Source organism: Sarcophilus harrisii, chromosome 6 (genome assembly GCF_902635505.1).
Source record: "Sarcophilus harrisii chromosome 6, mSarHar1.11, whole genome shotgun sequence".
Taxonomy (NCBI): Eukaryota; Metazoa; Chordata; class Mammalia; order Dasyuromorphia; family Dasyuridae; genus Sarcophilus; species Sarcophilus harrisii.
Window position 1 is genome coordinate 227,124,322 of NC_045431.1, and position 18,403 is coordinate 227,142,724.

Here is an 18,403-nt window from a genome sequence, read left to right on the forward strand (position 1 = left end):
CAGGTGATATTGAGATATTATTTATGTTACAATACAGTATCTCATATATTATCATAAATGCAAACATTATTTCCTCAGAAACTTACCATCACCTTGTAAGAAAGAATCATGGTTCTGATAATCTTCATTTTGCAGATAAATAAATGGAGACTCAGAGAACATAAGTTAATTTATAGTTAATAAATGTCTAGGCGATTGGGAACAAGCTCTTGTTCCATGTCTACTACTCATCTATTATATCACATCTTTTGTAAGCAAAGCCTTTTCTTCAGAGCAGAATCATGGAATTTCATATTTGAAAAGAATCTTACTGAAAACCTCACTCAGGGATTCTTAACTTTTTTGAAAGGGAGAGAGATGGAGATGTATGTGTATATGTATGTGTGTCTGTGTGTCTGTGTGTCTGTGTGTCTGTGTGTCTGTGTGTCTGTGTCTGTATGCATGTCTCTTTATGTTAAAGACTCCTTTGGAAGTATAATGAAGCCTATGGGCCCCTTATCAGACTTTTTTTATTACTAATGAAAGAAAATTAAATTTCATTTAAATATTAATGAAAATACTTTGTTTAAGTTCAAGTTCAAGAACTTTTTCAAGTCCCCCCTCCCCCAGAAATCTACCCATGAACCTTTTGGCAATTTTTGGACACCAGGTTAATAAACCATTAGTATTGGTCAAACTGTAGGATATCAAAAAATATTCATTGAAACATGCTCAAGATTTGATTATTTGTATGTCTTTTCTTTAAGACCTCAAAAACTAACCATAAGAACTTCACTTCTTATTTCTGGAAGCAGTCTGTTGTTTTCACCCTAATATTCACCCAAAGTTTGCCTCTTTGCAAATTCCACACCATTTGCTCATCCATTTTCTGTTTGTACCAATGGGGCCAAAGAGATCAGGTATAGTCTTGCACATAATAGCCTTGCCAATACTTGGAGACAAGTGTACTCTTCTCCCTACAGCACTGCCAAGTTCTCTCTTCCTTAGGTTAAACATTTGTAGTTCCTTCAAATAAACTGAGACTGGCAAAGAGAAGAATTTAATTCACAGAACCATACACCACTCCTGAGTTGAGCAAGTTTTTCCTGTCACAGACTAAGATCAACAGTTGTTTCTCCACCAGTTTCTCCCCTGCTTTTCAGATACTTAGAGACATGTTGTTTTATTTATTGTCAATCAGACAATCATCAGATACAAATGATCAATTTTCCTAAGTGACCATTCAGCTGATCACATTCTCCAAACAAATAGAAAACCAGAAATGAGTCAAATTGTCATTGCAGAATGCTGGTTATGGTCATAGAAGATATAATATGCTTAAAAACCCCCATCATTACTTCAGTTAATGACTGGTTGTTAGAACACAGATGACTGTCTTGCCCCAGAACATTAACTGAGAAACTGACCATTAATTCCAGGTAATAGAATGGCTAGTTTTTAGAGGATCATTGATCAAGCAATCTTCTGTTCAAAGATGAGCAAAACTCTGTTTCTGCACTTGAAATTTTTTTTTTGTACCATAGAACCTACTTAGGGTCCATGAATTTATTGAACCTTCAACTTCTGTTTTTTTCTGCTTTGCAGGCATAAATGTGGTGTGTGTTATGCTGGGCTCTAGTATCAATAACTTTCTTTCACCTGCTAATACCATTCCTCCCCCGCCCCCAATATAGGATAAACCATATCCAAAAGCAACAACTGCTCTGTCAGAACCTGGGGGATGATGTATTTTTTCGGGGGGGAAGAGGAAGAATTGAAAGAAACAAGAAACAAAAGTTAATTCACATAAAAATTGATAGGAGATGGGAGGTCTAGGGTTAGAGAGGTACAAAAGGAATCTTTTTTTAGCTGAAGAGGGGAGAGTAAGAATCTTCCATTCTCATTCACATATGCCTCCCTGCCCAGCATGTATCAGCTAAGAACAGAGAAAAAAAATGAAGTCGTCTCTCCAAGGGCACAGGATAAACACTCCAGATTGAAATTCATAGCCATTGTTTACTTCAGCTTCTATGTCCTTGAACTCTGGTACTTAATGGTAAAAAATGTTAATCACTAATATTACAGCATGTGAAGGTACATGACCAGGGTATGCTGCTGTGTTCTAGGAATCTCTATGCCAATGAAAGGTGCTGAGCTGGCATTTTTGTGCAAACTTTGAGGTCAAGGGGATTAATATATGTAGAGGTTTGGGAATAGCCACCATTCCTGTTTTTCAAGTCAGGTCACCTAAGTGGAACCCAGTTGGTTTTCTTATTGCTTCATTGACCAGTAGAGCAAAAGAATTTTCTAACTGACTAATTTTACCCAGTCTTAATGGGCAGTGGCCCAAAGGCCTCCTATAAATCAGGGAGGTAAAGTGCACTCTTTGAAATGTAAGCAGAGGTCTTTTTGCTTTCAGAAAATGGGTGATTATAATCAAGACTTCAAAGAAAAGTGGGTACCTATTGAATGATAGTTAGAGAAATCATAACATATAAATTACATTAACTGTTATTACTTCATAACAACAGTCATCCAGACAACCTTGGAAAGATCTTTATCAACACATGGAAAGTAAACAGAAATATAGAATCCACAAGAGTTAAGAGTTAAAATGGACCAGAGTTTATTTAGCTTAATATATATCCAAAAGAAATCCCCAAACATACCTAAGCAGTAGCCATCCAGTTTTAGTTCAAGTATCTCCAAAGAGAGGGCACCCATCACCTTCTGTGGCAGACCATTCCACTTTGGATGGCTCAGATCGTTAAGAAGTTTTCCCTGGAGAAATTTTTACACAACAGCAATAGTACTGTAAAAGAAAACAACATTGAAAGCCATGAGAACACATATCATTACAATGACCAATCATGACTTTAAAGAGCTTATAAAAAGCATCTGTCTTACCTCTTGGCTGAAATCAACTAGAAGAAAGGTGTAGGATGAAGTACTTACTTTAAAGACATGGCAGATGTTTTGATTTGCCATGCTTAACTATAATTTGGGGTTACAAGGAATAGTTCTATTGTTGGGAGAAATCACTAAATAAAACAATGTAAAAAAAAGAAAGAAATAGCAATGACACATACACAGACACATATATATAATATTATATATACCACACATATGATTATAAATATACTTACATGTGCATATAAATAAATAGATATCTGTCTAAATACAGATCCTCACATCTATCTACATGATATATAAATCTATATGTAATATATATATATATATATAGTATAATTATCTCTCTATATATATGTAGCTCTATGCACTTAGAAGATGTTTATAAATTTGCATCTATAAATATAAAGATATAGATATATAGGGATGATAAGGATTCTTTCTTTTTCCTTTCTGATGTTATGATTCTTTTAGATCTTCCAGTATATTCCAAATAAGTATTAATTTTGTAGTTATTTTTCAAGGTTATACAAGAGTTTTGCTACTGCCACACAGTAAAAATCACAACTCAGGAAAATTTTGATATAAGATGAAGATAGGGGAACAAAAGTAGAAGAGGGAACAAGAATCAAAATTTGACTCTTATAAACATTATTTTTTCCCCTGGATGCAACTCACTGTAATTCTCTTGTCTTCAGTTTCCTCTATCATAAAATCATGGTATCAGACTAGTATAAAATAGAATATCATGAGAAATAATGAATTTTCCATTGGAAGTCTTCATGGAAAACTCAGAGATTTGTTGCAAAGTATGTTACAGAAAGGACATTCCTCATCAGATATATGTTGAATCATATGCATCAAGGTCTCTTCCTGTAAAATTTACGTGAAACTGCTATGGTTGTTTGTCTAAGTTCCTTCTCAGTCTAAATATATTATCCTCCAATTTCTTGATGTCAGTTCTAAATTTTTGGTTGATTTCTGTGACTAAAATAACAATTTTAATTATTCAGTATGGCATGGTAGCCACAAAGAATTAACTTGTCCCAGGACTCTTTAGCTAGTGACCATTATATCTTTCTAAGGTAGCAATTTAAGGGAAGAAGTAGAATATTAAATGATCTCCCAGTGACCATCATCCTCTATAAGAATCCTTCCTGGATGTTGATTATTTTAATAATTTCAGGATGTGAAAAGTGAATTCTCATTTAGGACTATCATAAAAATAAAAGATAAAGCTTTTTTCATGAACATTTTGTCAAGAAGTGCAAGAAATTATTATCCTTATTTCACAATAAAAAACTCTGAGGTACAGAGAACTAAATGTATTGGCCATATTTCCATAAATTAATAATTTTAGAACCTCAAATCACACTCTACTCTTTTGACTTTAAATGTATGATTCTTTGCAATTATACTATGCTGTGTAAGTTGCTATAATATCCTATGAATGTTGACTACAAAATTACTAAACTGAGAAACAATAGAAACAAGTCACAAAAAGTCCCATTTGGTTATAAAATAATGTCATTTATGGTTCACATGAGGTGTCATGTTTATTTCTCTGTTAAAAAAAAAGGCCACCCTTTCCACTTTGCCATTTCCCAGTGTAATACAGGACAATGTGCATAGTCAGCCCCTCATCCAAGAACTTTTGAAATAACGGTTTCTGACCTATCTAGGTTAATTTCATCAAAAGGCTTGGATCTGACCTTCCAGAATCTAAACTGAGTAATCTGGGTCATTCACTTGAACCATCACATGCTGAGATTCATTAGGGGATTAGACAAATAGAAGATAGAAAAGAGCAATTGAGCTGTCTCTAATCCATCCATTCTGCCAATGTGGAATTACTCCCTCTGGTATATAGCCAAGTGTACTATGCAGGGCTGTTTCAAAGCATAACTCAGAAAATCCAATAACACACAGTTCAACATGACTACAGAATTATTGATTCTGCTGAACAGCTAGTCCTACAATTAGGAAAGCAAAGACTCAGTGAATATCACCCAAAGATAGCATATTGAGATTCCCTATAAAATTTGTCTGGATAGTCAAATAGAAGAGATTTATATTAACATGTAAAATGATCAGATATGTGAATAAAAAAAATGTGCCAGTCGTCTTGGAGTCCAGAAAGAAAAGTAGCATAGTGATGGGTCTAGTATGGGAAATTATAATGTCATTTAGGACACATATTGAATTCTAATAACATTATTCTCATTATTACCTCACTATTACCATAGTGGTCATCACCACTATCATCAAGAAAAATTATAACCAATTACTAAGCAAGTGATGATCATGATGACGTAGTATTAACTCCTCTTTTTGGTTTGTTTATTGCTGTTGTTGATGATGATGATAAAGATTATGGTGATGATTCTTTCTTGAGCTGGACCTCACATTTGGATTTCACAGTTTTTGAGAATTCCAGAATAATATCTAGAAATGCCCATCTATACACAGTGTACAGTCTTATCGTTATTAGAAATGGCCCCAATCACAGAACTATTATATGTTCAAAGAAATGGTGTAATGGGCTGAAACTGAGCAGACACACTTGGACAGCTAAGCACTTAAAGCTAATTACTTATTGGACAATACTCTATTAGCATATGCTTGGAAAATGGCCCACCTCACTATTTTGTTCTGGCTTGATCTGTAGATGTATAAAGAAGTTTGAAGGAGGGATTAGAAGGTGGAGCAAGACAAGTGAGTGTGACTCTGGGCAGAGGAAGAAGAGGAGATTCCTATGTCCATTCATCTCATTTTGATCAAGAATAAAGACCAAGGATTTTTGCTTATCCTGACTCCAAATGATTCTAAAGTATCCAGGATGTTAAGTCACTCTCCACAATATGGAATCTTCTTCAGTTGATCAAAAATTCTCAAGCTTATTATTCCATTATTCTTTTCAGTATTATCATAGAAGTATAAAATCACCTGTTGGTGAATAATTTATATAGACTTTTCTCAACTTTCTGCTACCTTTAAGAAATAGGTATATGCAATATATTAATTTATATTACATTAAAATGAAGCAATAAAGAATACGAAACGATTTTGAATCACAGACTTTTACTGCAGACACCTTATGGTTCATGAAATATAAAATAAGCATCTAATTTTTCAGGTGACAAAACTAATAAGACAGAAAATCTAATTATGATATCCCTATTTTGCTTTTCTTTATAAGGATCTTTGAATTTTCAGTCACTCTTTCAATTAATCAATCAATGAGTATTCATTAAATACCTACTATGTACAAGATAGCAGAGTAGGTCAAAAAACCCAAGCTCTCCAAATTTCCCCCTCAGATAAGATAAAAATAGGATTTCAGGGTGAATTTGAAAGGGTATGTGAAAGAACAAGCAAGAGTTGGGGCAGAACTGTAGTCTTCCAAAACAACTAGAAAAACTCCAAAGAAAAATCCCAGGACTGTGGTCTGCCCCTTATGAAATATAAATACCTTCAGGCTAGTTTCTCTGAAACATCAAGAAGATCCAAAAGAAAGATATTACGACAAAAGTTCAGAAAGTCCTTGGGATAGCTGGCTTGGGAAGTAGTTTCAACTACAGCCACAAGAATTTTTCACTTCATAGGGAGACAATATGGGAAGTCAGTGATCTGAGTCAGGAAAAATGAAGGAGGCCTCTGATGATAAGGATCATGAGGTTCATTTGTGTTGCCAAAATGAGACCTTGGACAAGAAGAAACCAGGACATACTAGGTTAGTGCAGAAGCAATTCTGGCTGGCTGGGAACACTTAGAAAATAATGGAGTTTTAGTTTCCATTCTAGAAGGGGAATTGAAGGAGGATCACAGCCAGAGAAACCACCTCCCATACCCTAGGATTAGAAGTGATCACACACCATCAATCTACTATAAACTATAAAAAAAAATGAGCATGAAAAGGATAAATAAAAAAGTTACTATGGGAATAGGGAAGACTGGGGTTCAACTTCAGAGCAGAATATGGAAGCAAAAAATGCCTTATTTACTCCAAAGAGTAATGTTAAATGGTTAAATGTCTAAAGAGAATTCATAGAAGAATTCAAAAAAGATTTTAAAAATCAAATGAGCATGATTGAGGAAAAACTAAACAGAGACAATCTAAGAAACACAAGATTATGGAAACAAAGCTAATCAACTAAAAAGGAGACAGCAAAGTTAGGAAACCATAAATAAACAGAAAAAAAAAGATGAAAAAAAATATAACAGAATGTGAGACAACCCATAAGGAAAAAAAAACTGACCTGGGTAACAGATCAATAAGAAAATAAATGAATGATTGGACTACTTGAAAGGTAGAATAGAAAAATAAAAGAAACTTGATACAATAAAACCAGAAATAATTAAAGAAAATTGCCTGGAAGTATTAGAGTAGGAAGGAAAAGTAGAAATAGAAAAAAATTCAACTGATTACCACCTGAAAGAAATTCTACAAGAAAAATCTACAAGAACATCAGAACCAAATTCTAAGACACCAGATCAAATATAAGATCCAAGTGAAATATAAGGTAAAAGTCAAAGTTTAATTTCAAGTCTCTAAGTATAAACTGTTTCTACTTTATAGTTTGAAATATAAACCATGTGTCTAAAGTTGTTATTATTTATTGGATACTTCAAAAGAAAGACTAGGGTAGAGATGAGTATAATGTGATTCTAAAAATCAATACCATGTAGGAAAAGGCAAAAGGAGTAATTACTTTATACAAATGAGATATGAGAGGAAAAACTGACACAAAGGAATTAGATTGTGGAGGAGAGCTAGTAGTTATGGAATCCTCAAATGGGTTACTGGGAATGGGTTAGAGAGGAACATTGTGTGTTTGTTTTTGTGTGTGTGTGTGTAAAAGTCTTCAAAATTTATGAAGTAACAGAGGAAGGGAGTAGGATCAAGTGTATGGAAATGTTCTGATTTACAGGAATGGGATAAAGTGGAAATGGAATGAATATCTACACTTAATTGCAGCCTCCTCATGGAGGTGAGGGAGAGGAAAGGAAGGAAAAGAATAAAATCACAGCATAGAACAAAAGAAAATCTCCATGCATTAATGAGTTAGTATATATAAAATGCTTTTGTAAACTAAAAATAATATGTAAGTACTAAAAATGAGAGACAGAGAGAAGAGGGAGGGAAAGAGAAGGAAATGGAAAAGAGAAGGAGAGGGAGAAGGAAAGGGAGGAAGGGAAATAGGGAGAGAGAGAAGAAGGGAGAGGGAAATTAGGAGCATAGACAACATTACAAAATGTAACAAACAAAATGTAAAGCATATTTTTGATTATATATAATATAGATTTTTTCACACACAAAACCAATACGATCAAAATTACAGGGAAAGAAGAAAAATGGGGAAAGTTTTGTATTAAGTACCTCTGCTAAAAGATCTCACCACTCAAAATATATAGGTAACTGAGTAAAAATGCAGGTCATTCCTCCTTTGATAAATGGTTACACTCTGAAGAACCACTTCACATCTATCAAAGAGAATATAATAAATATAACAAAAACGTTGGATGTTGGAAGGGTTGGGGAAAAGTAGTACACTGATGCACTATTGGTGGAGTTGTAAAATGATTCAACCATTAAGGAGAACAATTTAGAGCTAAGCCCAAAGATATATGAAACAGTATATATACTCTGATCCAGAAATACTACTGCCAGATCCACACTCCAAAGACATCCAAAAATAGGGTAAAGGATAAATTTGTACAAAAATATTTATAGCAGCTCTTTTTGTGATAGGTAAGAACTGAAAATCAAAGGAATAGACATCATTTGGGTAATGGCTAAATAAGCTGTGATATTTTTAATGGAATTATTGACAAGCAGGATGATTTCAGAAAAAAAAAAAAAAACCTGGAAAGATTTACATAGCTTATTGCATAGTGAAGTGAACAGAATCAGGCACATGTTGTGCACAGTAAAAGCAATATTGTTCCAAGAAGAACTGTGAATGATTTAGGTATTCTCACCAATACAATGATCAAGACAATCCCAAAGAACTAATAATAAAGCATCCTATCTGCCTCCAGTAAAAGAACGAATATTGACTGAATACAGAATGAAACATGTTATTTGTCATTTTCTTTCTCTCACATTTTTGTTTTTACATAAGTCTTCTTGCACAAAATGACTAATAAATTTGCATGTATAATCTATATCTGATTGCTTATATTTTCAGGTTCTGGTTAGAACCTCTGGTTCTAACCTCTGGTTAGAGGAGGAAAGGAGAGAGGGATAGAATTTGAAATCAAAATTCTAAAGAAAACTGTTTAAAAAAATTTTAAAGAACATAGGTGTTGGAATCTTTACAAACTATTACTCCATTAGAGTTGATAGAGGCAATAATTATCTAATTTAGCATGGTTCAATATGATTGATTTGATCTTGGAAGGAGATGTTTTGGGCCGGAACTTGAAACAAGGTACTGAGTACAACTGATAGACAATAATGCTTGTGTTCACACCTCCCTTGAAGTTCTTAGGGCCAGAGAGCACTCTGGGAGATAACCCAGAATCCCATTTTCTCTAGAAGGAGGAGTTAACCTTTGGGAGATCATATATATACAGGAAGCTCTTAGAGCTGAGGAAGAATTTCTCCAGAACATTGACTGGGGTCGGAGAGGAGCACTCTGGGAGGAAGCCCACAAGCCCTATCTTCGAGGCAAGAGAGATTCATTGCATCTTCCAACTTGGTGCTGGCTAGAGGCTGAAGAAAGCAGAGGTAGAAGCCAAGGACAAAGCTCCAAGAGCTCTTGGAACCAAGCAGAGAGATAGGCCTGAGCTAACCGGGATATATTGAAGGACACAATAAAAGATCTGAACTTTTATCAGCTGGCTGAGATTTGGAGTGATTATTTACTTGTAACTGAAACGAAGGCTGCCTCCAGAAAACCTCCCCAAGAAACCTTCTCTCCTAGAGAGAACCACCATCTTATTATTATATTATATTTAAAGAAGAAAAAACAAACATTTTTGGCACCCAAATAGGGACTGACAGGCCCTTCAGTGGATTTCAGTGGAAACACCTCCGATCCTGCTCACCTCCTAAACACCAACACATAGGTCCATTGAAGATGAGAATAATTTTTCCTATCTTTGTATTCTCACAGCTCAGTAGAAAATTAGCCCTTAATAAATGCATGTGGATTTAATGAGTGCTTTTTTTGTGGGGGGAAATTGTCATGGAAAAGAGGTACAAAAATTCCGTGATAAAAATATTATTTAAAAAATCAAAATCAGCCAAATAGAATTCAGAATGAGTGGGTCAAAAAATAAAACATAAAACTATAAATAATTTTCCAGCAAATTTTTCAATGCTAATGACACTGTCTATAAAATGAATAAAGCACCATTGTTTGCCATATTATCATAAAATTTAAAATACAATCCCTCTCCCAGGATTTTTGTGAAGACAAAATAAGATTTAAAAACAGAAACAAAAAGAAAAACAACAACCCAGTGCCTGGCACACCTTCCCCAGAAGTGGCCATATCATAAATATAGTGAAATTGAGTGATGGAATTAATCTGATTTGTTCGTTCATTTCAATCATCTCCAATTCTGTGTTATCCTTTTTGGGTTAATATGGCAAAAATCCTGAATCTTGTTTTCCTAATTTTTTTTTCTTCATCCAATTTTATAGATAAGAAAATTGAGGCAAAGAGGATCAATGATTTGCCCATTGTAACACAGATAGCAAGTGTCCGATGCCAGATTTGAACTCAGTTCTTCTTTATTTCAGGCCCATCATTACCTAACTGCTCATCAATCTAACAATCAAGTCTATAAAATATCTCCTTTGTGTCTGGCACTGATGCCCATTGAAGGTGCAAGTATAAAGAATAAAAATTCTTTCTTGCAAGGATTTTACTTGGTAATGAAGGAGATAACAAGTGCATATAACAATGAACAAAAAGAAATATAAAGTTAATAATAACAACTATTATATATAAATTATTTAAATTTAAAGATAGTATGAGACAGACACTACTGGAAGTTGAAGGGTAGGAGGAGAAAAAGCCTAATGAAGAAGATTGTGCTTGAGATGTATCCCAAATAAAGGGATATGTTCAAATAAAAATAAGGAAGGAAGGTTATTAATGTATATATATATATATATATATATACATATATATATCACTATATACTAATACATTTTACCAATTATAGGCAAAGGTCTCATAATGGCTTTTTGTCAGTGGTAACCTGAGCTCCAAGTCACACAGCAACATACTGGGAAACAATAATTTGCAATTATGAAAGATGCTATTAGCAGTAATATTAATACCATGTATAGTGATGGTGGTGGTGGTGATGATCATGAAGATGATTTTATCCGACCCTTTGTTAGATGAAGTTTTAAGGGGCTAGCAAAATAGCATTGGTATTTCTAATATTGACATACTAAGAGTAGAATTCCTCCCAAAATTAAAAATAAACCCAACAAACAAACCAAAACAACACAAAAACCCCAACCTTAAGTTGGATGAAAGTAATGAGTAGAATGATTATACCTAAACAACAGAGCAATTCTAAAAAAAGTTGGTATCTGCTATTACCATCATGAATGAATATGTTCTCCAGCTGTCTTTGCAGAAATTATGAATATAAGTCCTTACTTAAAAGTTTATATGGTAGGGTTCTATTATATGAAGTAGAAGATTTACATGTAATATATAATGAAATATGCAGAAAGAAATAAAGAAAAAGAAATGTGAGAAAATTTAAATATTCTTAAATGAAAATTGAAAATCAAAGGATGAACACAATATAAGTAGACAAAACCTCATGCACACATACACACATACACACATGCATGCACAATTCAAAATTAATGAAAACCTTTAGTGGATCAAAATGAAAAGAAATAGGAGGAAAAAACACTCTCGAAAATATTTCAAAAATTATCTTTATATATATATAGTTGCAAGAAATCCAACATAATAGAAAAACATATTGTATAAAATGAGAATTGTAAACTCAAGGATAACGAGTAATAATGAACAACAGAGCTAGTACATCAAAGGGGGTAACAAACTCTAGCTTTTTTCAGAACACCAGAGCTAAATAAGAGGCATAATTATTATTTCAAACACTTAAAAATGGTACTTGAGTTATAAATAAGAATATCCTAGTTATCTATAGCTTTGTAAAAATTTAACATGATAAAAATATGATTTATATCAAAAGAAAGGCAGAAAAAGTGTAATTATTAATATTAAGACCAGGTTTCTTCTCAGATCCAGGCTTGATCACTTATCCAAACAGAAAACATCACACTTTTTTGGGGTGAAATCATGAGACAATTTACATGTCTATTTTATACCAAAAACTACACAACTTTTATTATAAACATACACACACACACACACACACACACACACACACACACCACATTTTTTCCAGCTTAAGAGCAGAAAAGTAATATGAAAATGTCAAAGAGGCATAAAGGGCAAATTATTTTCAAATCACTAATTATTGAATCAGCTGCCCCACATTCCTGGAAATATATTGCTTTTGTTAATTATCTGAAAGCCTTTGATTCAAGTTCACCCTTATGGGTAACTTATGTATTGAAAATCTAAGAAATAGATTAAAAATACAATGGCAATATTGTATATTTTATGTCCATGTGAACAGTTGTTCTCTATTGAAAACATTCAGCTAACAAAATGTCAGGAACTCCAAATATAAAAAAGTATTTTCTTAGAGAGTGTTTAATTCAATTATCATTATTTCCAATTTTAAGACTAGAACCACCTCTTCTAAACAGAACTTCCAAATTAAAAAGAGAATCAAACTAAAATGCCTTAATAATTACATATAGATAGATTAAATATATATATACAGATGCACACAAACCCATGTATGTATATGTATAATATCAGTCTATCAATACCACAAAAAACTTATTAAATGGCTCCTTCTTAGGGATTTTTCTTCAACACAAAAATTTGAATTCATTAGACCTAAGGTTACTGAAAAAATCCAATGAAAAATAAAGAATGAAGATTTTAAACTTAAACCTGGAGGTCACAATGGAACTAATGAATAGAACTATTACCAACTGATGTCCTGAATAATACAGAACAAAAATAACATTGTTTAAGGAAAAGTTGTCATTGAATGCTTAAGGAAATTAATAATATTTTAAAATCAAATTAGAATGGAAACAATATATTTAAAACCATCAAAATGCATATGATATTAGTCTTTAGAAGGTTAAAATGAACCAAAAGAAATTTGGAAACTATCCAAATAAAACCAAACAAAAATAATTTTCCTGATTTTCTTCCTTCAAGACTCAACTTAAAGCTCTAGTCTATTTCTGTCACTCTTAAAAAAAAAAAATAAATAAATAAACATTTATTTATGACACCACCAGTGATAATTATGACTACAATTTTGTCTACAAACTACAAGCATAGTATTAAATATTGAAGCCCTGAGCCATTTCCTAATATGAGCCTTGGGTTATGTTATTCTCCATTTATTTAAAAAGATATGGAGGAATTTCCTCCATACAACTGATTTCTTTCACTGCAAAACTAACATTCTTTTTTTTAAAATGTAAAAATATTTTCCCAGTTTATTGCTTTCCTTCTAATCTTTTCTGCATTAGTTTTGTTTGTACAAAAACTTTTATACTTAATATAAAAAATTATCTATTTTGTGATCAAAAATGATTTCTACTTCTTTGGTCAAAATTCCTTCTTCCTCCACAGATCTGAGAGGTAAACTATACAGTGCTCTTCTAATTTGTTTATATCATTCTTTATGTCTAGATCATGAACCCATTTCAACTTTATCTTGGGATGCAGTGTTAGGTGTGGATCAATGATTTGTTTCTACCATACTAAAAACTAATATTCTTTATGAAACATAAATACTCCTTAAGTCTTTGTTTTTCTCTTGCGGATGCATACAAACATTTCACTGATGCTAGAATAGCTACTACTTGGTTGTCTCCTAAGGTTAATTTAAGACCTCTATTTTGATAGGACCCTAGATTTACACCTAAAAGAGATTATTTTTAGTTCATTATTTGCTTATTTATTCTTTTTATTTTTTTTACAAATTTTTTACAATATTTTAAAAATATTTTATTTATTATTATAAATTTTACATTTGTTTTTAAGAATACATCTCTTTATGAATCATATTGGGAGAGAAAAATCAGAACAAAAGGGAAAAATCATGAGAGAAAAAATAGAAGAAAAAGGGAGAAAGTGAATATAGTATGTATTGATTTATATTCATTGTCCATAGTTCTCTCTACATGCAGATGATATTTTCCACTCAAAGTTTATTGAGATTGCCTTGAACTACTGAACCACTGAGAAGAACCAATTATAGTTCATCATTGCACAATCTCATGATTATAGTGAAGAATGTATTTTTGGTTTTGCTTGTTTTGCTCAGCATCAGTTCATGGAAATCATTTTGGACCTTTCTAAAATCAGCTTGTTCCCCTTTTTTATAGAACAATAATATTCCCTTATTTTCATATACCATAACTTATTCAGCTATTTCCCAATTAATGTGTATCTACTCATTTTCCAATTCTTTGCCACTACAAAGTTACTACAAAATATTTTTACCTAGAAATTATCTCTAATATTTCATGTGTTTAGGAATCTCATTTATGTTTTTTTCTTTTTTCTTCTCACTAGTGAATATTGTTAAATAATTGGCTCATTTTTCAAGTTACTTTTGTAATTTGAACATTCTTATTGCTATTTTCTTTACATCCCCAAACTGCCAAAACATTCCTATGTATTTAAAATAATTGTAATACAGTTACCCTTCAACAAATGGAATAATTAGGTTTTTTTGCATTCTGAGTAGATTTTTTAAAAAATTTATGTAATTTTGAGAACTTACGAAATAAAGCAAATTTTACATTTTTATTTAGTGTTGCTCACTTATTGCTATCTTGTCTACTACAACAAAGTTCCATCAATGAAAAAATTAGCATCCCTTGTAAATGTTATAGCCTCATAAAAGTTACTGGGTGGAAGGATATGAGTAGACAAATAATTGGCAAAGAAAATTGGGCAGTCCTCATGAAGGGTATAGCTTATGGGGAAATTTCATGAGAAACTCATTTTTCATGATAACTTGGTCACACTACATGAAGCCCATCTGGGAATTGTTCACATGAGAGCATTTGCTCAGATGCCTGGTGGCCTGGAATTGATTAGGACATTGAAATGAATATATAGGAGTGTTGCTCATGCCAAATAATTCAGAATAACCTAAAAAGACAAAAAAAACCTTTTTTTTTCCCCTAGCAACTGACTAAGAAGTATTGGTCGAGAATCAACCTACATTTTTCAGGGCAACTGCAATGGCTGGATTTTAAACATTGAAAAAACCCATTTCAAAATGGCTTCAAGTGCCCCTGGTTTCACCTCAAACCTCTAGGTTCTATGTTAGTTCTCTGGAAACACACAGATTGTCAAAGTATCTTTGCTTGTAGCAAGGTTTGAATTTGCCTCAATTGAGTTAAGAAAGAATATAAAGGTGAGGTCATAGTCATTTCAGCACTCTGTGGCTCAATTTCTGCCATGTTAAAGAGGGTAGACAATGGGGGGATATCTAATGGGCTATCTAACAAAGTTAGGAATGTATAATTCCATGACTTCAGAGAGATAGACTTCCTCTATCTTGATGAAGCTTGACTATCCTCAAGTAAATATAAAGGTCAAAAAGCTGATGCACATGACTGATGATGTTCTAAAGAATTAAACATTGGATGATGACCAGCCTGTTCCACTATATTTCTTCCTACACAGTTTCATGTGATGATTACAATGACAATTGATCTAACTAAAGATACTGATGAGGACAATGCTTCAATACTGGCTAGAATCGGCTCTATGGAGGCATAGATGAAGTCTCTGAAAAATGAATTCTGGATATTCTCATGTCTCTCTGGGCTCTTTCATCATATATCAAAGATACTTTAGAAGTTAAAAAGGAAAGGGAGGAACCAATATAGCAGAGAATAGACAGGATATTGCCTGAGCTCTGCCTGGCTTCTTTCAGAATCAACACCAGGTCAATATTCAGAATGGATTTTGTAATGACAGAACCACAAATATTGGGAATGTAAAAAATTTCCAGGAAAAGGTATCTTGGAAGGATTTCAAGAAATGATTGTCTCAATTGGGCAAGGGTAGATGCAGTGCAGAGAGGTAAGGGGTGAAGGTAATCTAATGAGAGTTGTTTAGTCAAAATGCATCAATTCTGGCTACTCTGTCCTTGTTCAGAAGATAGTGGATCAGCAGACTAGATGTGAGATCTCCAATGCAACTACAGAAGTCAAATAATAAGACCCTGAACCCCAGCATTACACAGGACGTAGTCCCACATCTACCTAGAATGGAAAGGAACCCAGCAACACCAGCCCCAGAGTATCATGAAGTCCCTATTGTCCTGTACGTGAAACTTGGGACAATCTTGCCTTTACCCTAAGTGTAGGCCTCAATCTTTTAAAAAAGAGCAAAAAGAGCTCTGACCATACATAGTTTTAATGGAATCAGGAAAGAACTCAAATCTCGAAAACACTAAAGGCAAAACATCTTCACAAGAAGCCTCAAAGGGTGAGGTGAATTGGTCTCCATCTCAAAGGCTCTTTTGGAAAAATCCACAAAGGCTTTTAAAAGTGATTTAGAAGAAAAATGGATAAAAGAGCTATGCAGAAGAGACTGGAAAAGGAAACATAAGTTGTCTGGAAAAAACCCAACTCTTTAAAAATGGATTTGGTGAAATAGAAAAAGAAAACTCTTTAAAAAGCAGAATTGATGAAATGGAAAAGGAGAACAACTCCCTAAAAATAGAATTAGTGAAATGGAAAAAAGTCCAATGAACAAAACAACTCATTTAAAAATTCATTTGGCCAAATGCAAAAGGAGGTAAAAAATCTAACTAAAGAAAATGATTCACTAAAAATTGGAATTGCGATTTACAGAGAACAGACAGGTCTTTGAGCTCTTTCTGGCTTCCCTCAGATCAATATCAGATCAAGCCTCTGAAGGAGTTTTGGAGTAATGGAATTCACACATATTTGGAGTGTAACAAATTTCTGGCAAAAGATATTTTGGAATAATCATGAAAGATCTGTCTCAATCTAGCATGGGGGTGAGAGGAATTGCACAACAATGCAAGCATAGGAACACCCAGGAAGACCCAGTGTAGAGTGGCTTTTGCATGCAGGGAGAATTTAATAGGAGATTTTTTAGGTAAATTATGTCAGCATTTGCTATTCTGTCTTGGTTCAGAAGCCAGTGGATCAGTAGAAAAGCCATGAGATGATCAACACAACTACAGAAGGCAAATAGTAAGCCCTTGAAATCTAGCATAATAAGCAGAACTTGACCACATCCACTCAACATGAGAATGGAGCTAGCAGCATGGAGCCCAAGGCAGCATGAAGTCACTTTTGCCTATGGAGAAAGCTTTGTCCTAAGAGCTGACCTCAATCTTTAAAAATCAGCAAAAAAGCAAAAATAACTCTGATTATCGATAGCTATTGTAGAGATAGAAAAGAACAGACATCAAATCCTGAGGAAACTAAAAGCAAAATGCTTCCAGAAGAAGTGATATAAATTGCTCTCCATCTCAAAAGACTATATTGAAAAAATTCAAAACTCTCTTAAAAGAGAGTTAGAAGAAAAATGGGAAAAGAAAATGAGAGCTCTGGAAAAGGAAACAAAGAAATTGTCTGAAGAAAATCACACTTTAAAAAATAGTTTTGGCAAAATGGAAAAATAAAACTACTACTTGAAAAATAGAATTTGTGAAATGAAAAAAAAAATCCAATGAATACAATGACTCATTTAAAAGTTCATTTGGCCAAATGCAAGAGGAGATTTTTTTTTAAAAAGCTAATTAAACAAAGTAATGCAATAAACATTAGAATTGAAGTGAATGACTCAATGATACATCAAGAATCAGTCAAACAAAACCAAAAAATTAAGAAATAGAAGAAAATGTAAAATTTCTTATTGAAAAAACAACTGACCTGGAAAATAGATCCAGGAGAAGTAATGTAAGAATTTTTGAATGCCTAAAAACCATAATAAGAAAGAGCCTAGACACCATCTTTCAGGAAATCATTAAGGAAAACTGCCCTGATGCCCTAAAACCAGAGGGTAAAATATCTACTACAAGAGTGCATTGATGATAATGAAACAACATACCAAAATCTTTGGGATTCAGCCAAAGCAGTTCATAGGGGAAATTTTATATCTCTAAATAACTACATGAATAAAACAGAAAAATTTGACGTCAGTGAATTAGGCATGCAACTAAAAAAGCTAGAAAAGAACAAATTAAACCCAAAATTAAGTGCCAAATTAGAAATTTTGAAACTCCAATGAGAGATTATTGAAATTGAATGAAAGAAAGCTATTGAACTAATAAAACTAATGTTAGTTTTGTAAAAAACAAACGAATAAACAAAATAGATTAATTTTTGGTTAATTTGGTTAGAAAA

The 18,403-nt window shown here is 33.0% G+C and overlaps 1 long non-coding RNA gene across 1 annotated transcript in view; it reads right to left on the reverse strand.

The window, feature by feature from the left end:
• Positions 1–18,403, reverse strand: part of LOC116419840 — an 826,591-nt gene that overhangs the window by 423,747 nt on the left and 384,441 nt on the right. Inside the window, exon 2 of the long non-coding RNA XR_004230161.1 lies at positions 2,649–2,791. This is a non-coding gene — a long non-coding RNA (uncharacterized LOC116419840). The remainder of the gene's footprint in view (positions 1–2,648; positions 2,792–18,403) is intronic.